The sequence below is a fragment of the Thalia democratica genome, unplaced genomic scaffold (genome assembly GCF_965202585.1).
Source record: "Thalia democratica unplaced genomic scaffold, ktThaDemo2.hap1.1 HAP1_SCAFFOLD_1619, whole genome shotgun sequence".
Classification (NCBI taxonomy): domain Eukaryota; kingdom Metazoa; phylum Chordata; class Thaliacea; order Salpida; family Salpidae; genus Thalia; species Thalia democratica.
In genome coordinates, this window is record NW_028140449.1 from 17,501 (window position 1) to 26,331 (window position 8,831).

At 27.2% G+C, this 8,831-nt stretch overlaps 2 non-coding genes across 2 annotated transcripts; both read left to right on the top strand.

The window, feature by feature from the left end:
• Positions 1–1,362: 1,362 nt before the first annotated feature.
• On the top strand, positions 1,363–1,481 carry LOC145848711 (5S ribosomal RNA). Its single transcript, XR_014372134.1, has one exon. It is a non-coding gene; the product is annotated as a 5S ribosomal RNA (ribosomal RNA).
• A 3,400-nt stretch (positions 1,482–4,881) lies between these two features.
• On the top strand, positions 4,882–5,000 carry LOC145848712 (5S ribosomal RNA). Its single transcript, XR_014372135.1, has one exon. It is a non-coding gene; the product is annotated as a 5S ribosomal RNA (ribosomal RNA).
• The last annotated feature ends 3,831 nt before the right edge of the window (positions 5,001–8,831 follow it).

The following is an 8,831-nucleotide window of genomic DNA, read 5'->3' on the forward strand; positions in this document are numbered from 1 at the left end:
AAATTATCGAAAAAAAAATCTTTTAAAACTTACCTTACGTTAGTCCTTATGCGTTGCGAAGCTCAAAAAAAATATTTTCGACCTTATAATAGAACAAACAAAGAAAATAGAAAAATTTTCCAAAAAAATAAAAAGTCGAAATTCGAAAAAAGAAGAAAAGTGGTCCTTTTCTAGGAGTTTTTTATTCCCAAAAAATGGGTCGATGTCCCCGTAACCCCTAAAAAAAGGGGGTCGAAATAACATTTTTTCATCATGCCTCAAATGGGCTGAAAAATTTTTACGGGGTCTCTGGACCAAACAAAAACGATCTGTCGAGTCAGAATTCCGAAAATCGAAAATTCCCGAAATTTCTGTACTTAAGAGGCGGGGCGCCCACTATCGACAAAAGTGTGCCAAAACCCACAAACGTTGTGTTACGCGCGCTAAGATAAATACAAGCCTGATTGCTGAAAATGTATTCTATTTGAATAAGGTAAGTATCAACACCAAGGAAGCAATTCCTTTATTATAAACTCATACTCTGACATTGCGCTAATATTGCTCGTGAATTGTTATTTAGTTTAAAAATATAATTTATATTACTTTTATTTTATTTTACTATTTTATATTTTTATTAAAAAATTTCTTGTTTAGTTTCTAAGCAACCACAGTTACGTTTATATGTTTAGTTCTATTGTATTCTATATTTATCGATAATTTAATAAATGTTTTAAAAGACTATTCTGGTTTTCCACGCTCTCTTCAAAAATGTGAGTTCTTTTAATTCTTCCACTTAATTATTCATTTTAAAGTAAACAACTAGTTATACTATACAACTAGTTATATTATTACATTATAATGTATGTGTATTATATACTATCATTTTATAACATAAACATAGTTGAGTTATTAAATTAAACGTCAAATATTTTATTACCTAAAATTAAGTTAATCGTAAAATCTGATGTAGTATGAGATATTCCTTAGAAACTAACTATAAATATTCTTGAAGTAAAACAATACCATCTATAAATAGAACAATGAGAAATAGTAAAACAAACTAAACACAACATGTTTATTTTAACAATATTTTTTATTTAGTTTAATCTAATCTAGTTTACTTAATAAACTTTACTTCTAATTATCATAGTATTTAATATAGAATATAGTTAACAATCTTTTAAACAAAGTCTTAAATAAAGTTACAGGGAGTAATTGTAATTAAAACACCAAAAAAAAAAGGTATTAATAAAAAAAATACTTACATCAAGTTAAAATTTTATAAGGATTAATTTTAAAATATCAAATCGATTGTAAATCAAGTGCAAATAGGTTTTTTAAACAAACCGAAGGGTTTATAAAGGCTTGTAAACGGTTTCAGACGCCTACGACCATACCACACTGAGCACACCCCATCTCGTCCGATCTGGGAAGTTAAGCAGTGTCGGGCGTGGTTAGTACTTAGATGGGTGACCGCTTGGGAATACCACGTGCCGTAGGCTTTTGCTTTTTGAATTCATCTTTTTTGTACTATTTTTCTTTCTGACCTATTTATACTTATTACTCGTTTATTTACATTTTTTTAACGCTTAAAAGAAAAGTAACTTCTAGTTATTAGCAAATAAAAACGTAAGCCAATCAGATAACGTTATTTGCTGTTTAAACCAATTAGAGCGCTAAAAAAGTGGTTTGACCAGTTTGAGATATCGAAAAAATAATTGCACCATCTTGTAGAGTACAATTTTCTGAGTTAAAATTAATACAATTAGTCTTTTATACTAAAACTTAAAAGTTTTTTTGTCCACAAACAAATCACTTGAAAAATCAAACGAAAATAAATTTTGCACTTTTGTATTGTGAGTCATAATAAGTTATTTACTGTTACCAACAGATACTAGCAAAAGCTTCTTAAAGTTTTGTATTAACTTAATGTATTTGTAATAAATTTTACTTAATAGAAACTATTGAATTACGTTTACTTAGTTTACTTTTGTATGTGTATTAAATATATAGCAATTTTGTTTGAACTTAAATAAGGACTATTAAACTATTAAAAGAAAACTATCAAAGTTTACTAACTCAAAAGCTAAATCTTAGTTTTATTGTTATAAACATTTATGTTGTAATTTACTAATAACTAAATGAGTTTATTTCAAACAAAAAGAATTAAATAATGTTATGTTATGTCAAGCCTCCTATATGAGGTATATAGGTATATAAGGTATACAAGCTTATGTTTGAAAGTTATAATAATAAAAATAAAAATAAATATTTAGTTGGTAAAATTTGTATGTTTTAATATGCTTTGAAATTAGAGTTAGTATAGAAGTTTTTTTTTAAGTATAATAAATATAAATATTTAGTTACTAACAATAAACTAAAATACCAATTTTGTAGTTATTACAAAAAAAAAAACAAAAATATTATACAAAAGTTTCATAATTATAAGCTTTGAATAACTTTACTTCATAACTATATTCATGTTTGCATATTTAAATTATAAAAAGTTAGTGTTTTGTGTATTGACTTTATGATTATTTTATTTTAGTAACTGTTAGTTTTATACTTTAATAAAAGAAATATGGTTAACAAGTAAGTTAAAAATGAAAGAAGCATAAAAAAACACACTATTTAACTGCTTATTCAATAGTTTGATTATTTAATTATTTTTCTGTTATATAGTTTAATCGTATTGTATAAAAAATACAGAGGTTTAAAGTAAGTTTGAATAAAAATAAAACAAAACATATAAAAAACAGTTCAAATACATAGTTTTTTTTTTTAATGTTCGCGATGGAGAAAACAATGGAGAAAATTTAATTCTTTAATAATAAGTAGTAATTTAAAAAAAAAATAATACAAATAAAGTTATACAATATATATACAATAGTTTGTCAAACTAGGCAAAAAAGAGTAGGCCACCACTACAATCCAATGTTCCAACTGGAAATTCAATGAGATCGTTACTGTACTTGTGATGAACGTTGATAATCCCAAAGATTGTAAGTCGAAGGCCTTACCCAACCTAACCAGCGCACTGGTTTTCTTACAACTGAATTAATCAACATTTAATATTGAATATAATCATTATTGATAGATAGAGGAATGTTGACAATCAACAACAGATTGTAAGTCAAAGGCATTACTCGACCAAAGTACCCACAACCTAGATTGAACAACATTTATTAGATAGATTTGTTTATTGATAGATAGAGAAATATTGACAATCCACAACAGATTGTAAGTCAAAGGCATTACTCGACCCAAGTACCCACAACCTAGATTGAACAACATTTGTTAGATAGATTTGTTAAATAGATAGATAGTACAGTATAATCTCAAAGAATTTGAAGTTGAACATTGAACAATAGTGGCCACCATTTCAGGCCTGCTGGCAGCTAGATTACAGCCCCCGGCTACGCAGACCTGCAATATTGATGAAAAAAAACAGTATATATATTTCCGAATCTGACTTTGAGTACTTTTTATATATTATTAACAAAGTTTTTTAGGGGTAATATCTGTTTAGTTCTTTAATATATCTTTAAAATAAAACACTAAATTAATAACATAATAATAATAATATTTTGTTTTTAATTCGTTAATAAAGTTATTTAATAATATTATATATTAAATGTATATAATAAGTTTAAGTAATAAAATAAATATAATATAACAAATATATTGTATAATAATAATTTTAAAATTAGTAAAAAATAAATAAACATAGTTGAGTTATCAAATTAAACAAACTAGAACGTCAAGTATTTAATTACTAAAATTAATTTAATTTAAATTCAAATTGACACTGTAATTGACATGTAATTGTAATTGACAAAATTATAAAAATCAACCTATTTATATAGCAAAATATTTCTTTATCTTTGTCGTGGCGTTGGGTCTTTGGTCTTGACAGCTAACTCATAAGCGGAAGGTTGTGAGATCGAGTCCCGCTAGTCGTCACGCAAGACATATACTTGAGAGCCGGAGTTAAATTTCTTTGTCATTTGAATTTGAACGCCTGCTAGACAGGCAATTTTTTTGTTATTTAGTGATTTATTAAAGCAGTTTTGCGTTTTACGTTTTTAGCAGACATGCAGTTTCCACTATGACATTGTTTACGTTAATTAATTGTCTCTCAAAATATATTTATATTATATCACATTAAATGAAAAAATAAGTTAACTATCTTATATTAATTTAAATAACGTTTATATAACCTTTTACTAAATTTTTATAAGTTTAATATTCTTATCAATTATTTTATATATTACTTTTTTAAGGTGTTTAAAACTTTTAGAAGCTGTATGTAATGTCTTTTAGTTTAATAGTTCTGTTAAACTATAAAAAAATATAAACATGGTTGAGTTATCAAATTAAACAAAATAGAACGTCAAGTATATAATTACTAAAATTAATTTAATTAAAAAAAAATCTCAGGTAATCTAAAATGTCAGGAATTATTTAAAAATAAATATAAATTTAAAACTTATTATATTGAAAAGATTGATGAATAATACTCTTGAATGTATGCAATGTTTGTATTTGTAATGCAATAACATAAATGGATAGATCAATGACAAATTGTAAACATATTGTATTATTTTATTTTACGATTTTATTTATTTAATTCAATAATTCAATAAACTTTACTTCTACTTGTCCTGGTCTTAGGTAATTTATAGATAACAATTATTTAAACAAACACTTTTGTACAGTTACAATACAGTTTTAGTACAGTTTGGGAGTAACTGTTGATAAAAAAAAACAAAAAAAAAGGTTAATTCAGGTTAAAATTTTATAAGGAATAATTTTAAAATATCAAATTGATTGTAAATCAAGTGCAAATAGGTTTTTTAAACAAACCGAAGGGTTTATAAAGGCTTGTAAACGCTTTCAAACGCCTACGACCATACCACACTGAGCACACCCCATCTCGTCCGATCTGGGAAGTTAAGCAGTGTCGGGCGTGGTTAGTACTTAGATGGGTGACCGCTTGGGAATACCACGTGCCGTAGGCTTTTGCTTTTTGAATTCATCTTTTTGTACTATTTTTCTTTCTGACCTATTTATACATATTACTCGTTTATTTACATTTCTTTAACGCTTAAAAGAAAAGTAAATTCTAGTTATTAGCAAATAAAAACGTAAGCCAATCAGATAACGTTATTTGCTGTTTAAACCAATTAGAGCGCTAAAAAAGTGGTTTGACCAGTTTGAGATATCGAAAAAATAATGGCACCATCTTGTAGAGTACAATTTTCTGAGTTAAAATTAATACAATTAGTCTTTTATACTAAAACTTAAAAGTTTTTTTGTCCACAAACAAATCACTTGAAAAATCAAACGAAAATAAATTTTGCACTTTTGTATTGTGAGTCATAATAAGTTATTTACTGTTACCAACAGATACTAGCAAAAGCTTTTTAAAGTTTTGTATTAACTTAATGTATTTGTACTTAGTTTAAATTAATAGAGTTTATTTGGTTTACTTTATTATGTGTATTGAATGTGATACAACTAAAACAAAACAAACAAGGAGAGTACTTGAATAGAACCAACACAATTTACAGACCAGTTGTGTACTAAACTTAAAGCAATTCTGAATAGTGAATATGCAGTTATTATTATAAGTTCAAAGTTCACTTTAACTTAATTTAATGTATTTTGTAAATTGGTTTTATTTAATAGATAGTAGTGAATTACTTTATTTAATTTACTTTAGTATGTGTTATATAACTTTATTTAAACAAGAAGCAAAACGGGATTATACTTTCAATAAACTACACAATTTACAGACCAGTTGTGTACTAAATTTAAAGCAATTCTGAATAGTGAATATGCAGTTATTATTATAAGTTCAAAGTTCATTTTTATTTATTTTAATGTATTTTGTAAATTGGTTTTATATAATAGATAGTAGTGAATTACTTTATTTAATTTACTTTAGTATGTGTTGTATAACTTTATTTAAACCAGAAGCAAAACGGGATTATACTTTCAATAAACTACACAATTTACAGACCAGTTGTGTACTAAATAAAAAGCTATTGTGAATAGTGAATATGCAATTGTTATTATAAGTTTATAAGTTCACAGTTTACAAAAGCTTAACAATTTAGTTATTATTTTGTTCATATTTGCATATCTAATTTATGAAAAGTTAGTGTTATGTGTATTGGCTTTTTAATTTCTTTATTTGTAGAACTGCTAGTTTTATATTCTAAAGAAACATGTTTAAATAAATATGTTTAACAAGTAACTTAAAAATGGAAGAAATATATTGTTATATTGAACTATTTATATTTATTCTAGCTATTTGCTTAGTGTATTTATTAATGTGATTATTTTATTTTGTTGTTTGTCTTATAGTTTAATCGTATTGTGTTGAAATATATATAACAAATACAGAGGTTTAAAGTAAGTTTAAATGAAAATAAAATAAGACATATAGTTGAAATTATAAAATTATAAGTTTAAAAAAATAGTTTTTTTTTTTTTTTCTTTGTTTGTTTGATTGTTTGTTTATTATATAATCGCGACGTTTCATTTTATTACTTTTAAGCATACTAAATATAATAATAGGTATAGTTATAGGAAAAATTCTATTAGTTTCTAATGTAATAAAAAAGTTTATTTCCACAAATAAATAAATACCTGAAAAATCAAATGAAAAATAAATTTCGCACTCTTGTATTGTGAGTCATAATAGGTTATTTACTGTTACCAACAGATACTAGCGAAGGCTTTTTAAAGTTCTATGTTAATTCAATGTATTTGTACTTAGTTTTATTAAAATGACAGTATTTTTAGTTAAGTATGTTTATTTAACGTTGTGTAACTCAAGTAAAACCAGAAGCAAATAAGGAGACTACTTTCAATAAACTACACAAATTAAAAATATATTATTATTTATAAATCAATCGTGTTGTGTTTCAAAATACATTTTTCAAATAATGTTTTACAAGTATTTATCAGTTATTTAGTTTTCTTTTTATAGTTTAGCTGTATTGTTTTATTTATTTGTTATTATTTTTATTTAATTGTTTGCTTATTATATTTATCGCCATGTGCTTAAAAAATAAAACAACTATAAAGGTTTAAAAAGTAAGTTTAAATAAAAATAAAATGAAACATATAAAATAAGTTTATGATTTTTTTATTATTATTATTTTTATTTAATTGTTTGCTTATTATATTTATCGCGATGTGCTTAAAAGAATAGAACAAATACAAAGGTTTAAATTGTAAGTTTTAAATAAAATAAAATGTAACATATAAAATAAGCTTATGTTTGATTTTTTTATTTTATTTTTATTTATTTTTATTTAATTGTTTGTTTATTATATTTATCGCGATCTGCTTAAAAAAATAAAACGAGTATTAAGGTTTGAAAAGGTTATTAAATAAAAATAAAATGAAACATATAAAATAAGCTTATGTTTTTATTTTTATTTTTTTTTTTATTATTATTTTTATTCAATTGTTTGTTTATTATATTTATCGCAATGTGCTTAAAACGATAAAACAAATATAAAGATTTAAAAAGTAAGTTTAAATAAAAAATAATACAAATAAAGCTTATTTATAATAAACAAACATATTTAAAACATTATAAAAAGTAGTTTATATATATTATTTTTTATTTATTTCTTTTAAACATATTAAATAAAGTATAAAAAAAGTATTAAAACATTTAAACGTAGCATAAATAAGCTTAAAATATTAAAAAAATTGAAAAGAAACAAAGAAATTTAAAAAAAATCGGGAAAAATCGGCAAAAAAGTTCAACAACAACATTTGAGCATCATACGCGTATGCATTACTTTACACTAGTGAGAGAGACGTGTTTGTGCGTTCGGTCGACTTGGCGAGAAAGCGGGCTTAAAGCATTACTGTTTAGCACCCGAGGCGCGGCTATTGCAGCGGCGGCGAACGTGCTATGTAAACGCATCGGAGCAGCGTATGAAAAACTACAAGCGTCCAGCGGCGGTAGGCTTATAGCTTTGCGAAGTCGTCGAGACGAGTAGCCGACGCAGGCACGGCTCGAGGCGGGTAACTGCAGCAGACAGATGGCGTGTTGCTGCTGACGAGTTAACCGGCAGAAGGCAAACGGTTGGTCGGGAGAAAGAACAGTCAGTTGTATAGCTGCATGCTGCAGTCGACGCGGGCTGGCGCTTTAAACAGCAAAAGGCCGGCGCCGACTTTCAGTAACGTTCGCAAGGCTTTTAAGCCGAGTGATAGAAAAGGTCTGTATTTATACAGTAAAAACGCTCAGTCGAGCAACGGGTTTAAACGCCCTCGGATAGTTATCTGGTTGATCCTGCCAGTAGTCATATGCTTGTCTCAAAGATTAAGCCATGCAAGTGTAAGTACGAGCTCACGTACAGTGAAACTGCGAATGGCTCATTAAATCAGTTATGGTTCATTTGATTGTACGCTTTTACATGGATAACTGTGGCAATTCTAGAGCTAATACATGCGTAAAGCGCCGAACTGACGTGAGGCGCGCATTTATCAGACCAAAACTAACCGGCTTTCGGGTCGTTACAATGGTGACTCTGGATAAGCTTGCGGATCGCACGGCCTAGTGCTGGCGACATCTCATTAAAGCAACTGCCCTATCAACTATCGTCGGTACGGTATCGGCCTACCGAGGTTGTAACGGGTGACGGAGAATCAGGGTTCGATTCCGGAGAGGGAGCCTGAGAAACGGCTACCACATCCAAGGAAGGCAGCAGGCGCGCAAATTACCCATTCCCGGCTCGGGGAGGTAGTGACGAAAAATAACAATGCAGACCTCGTACGAGGTCCTGCAATTGGAATGAGTACACTTTAAACTTTTTAACGAG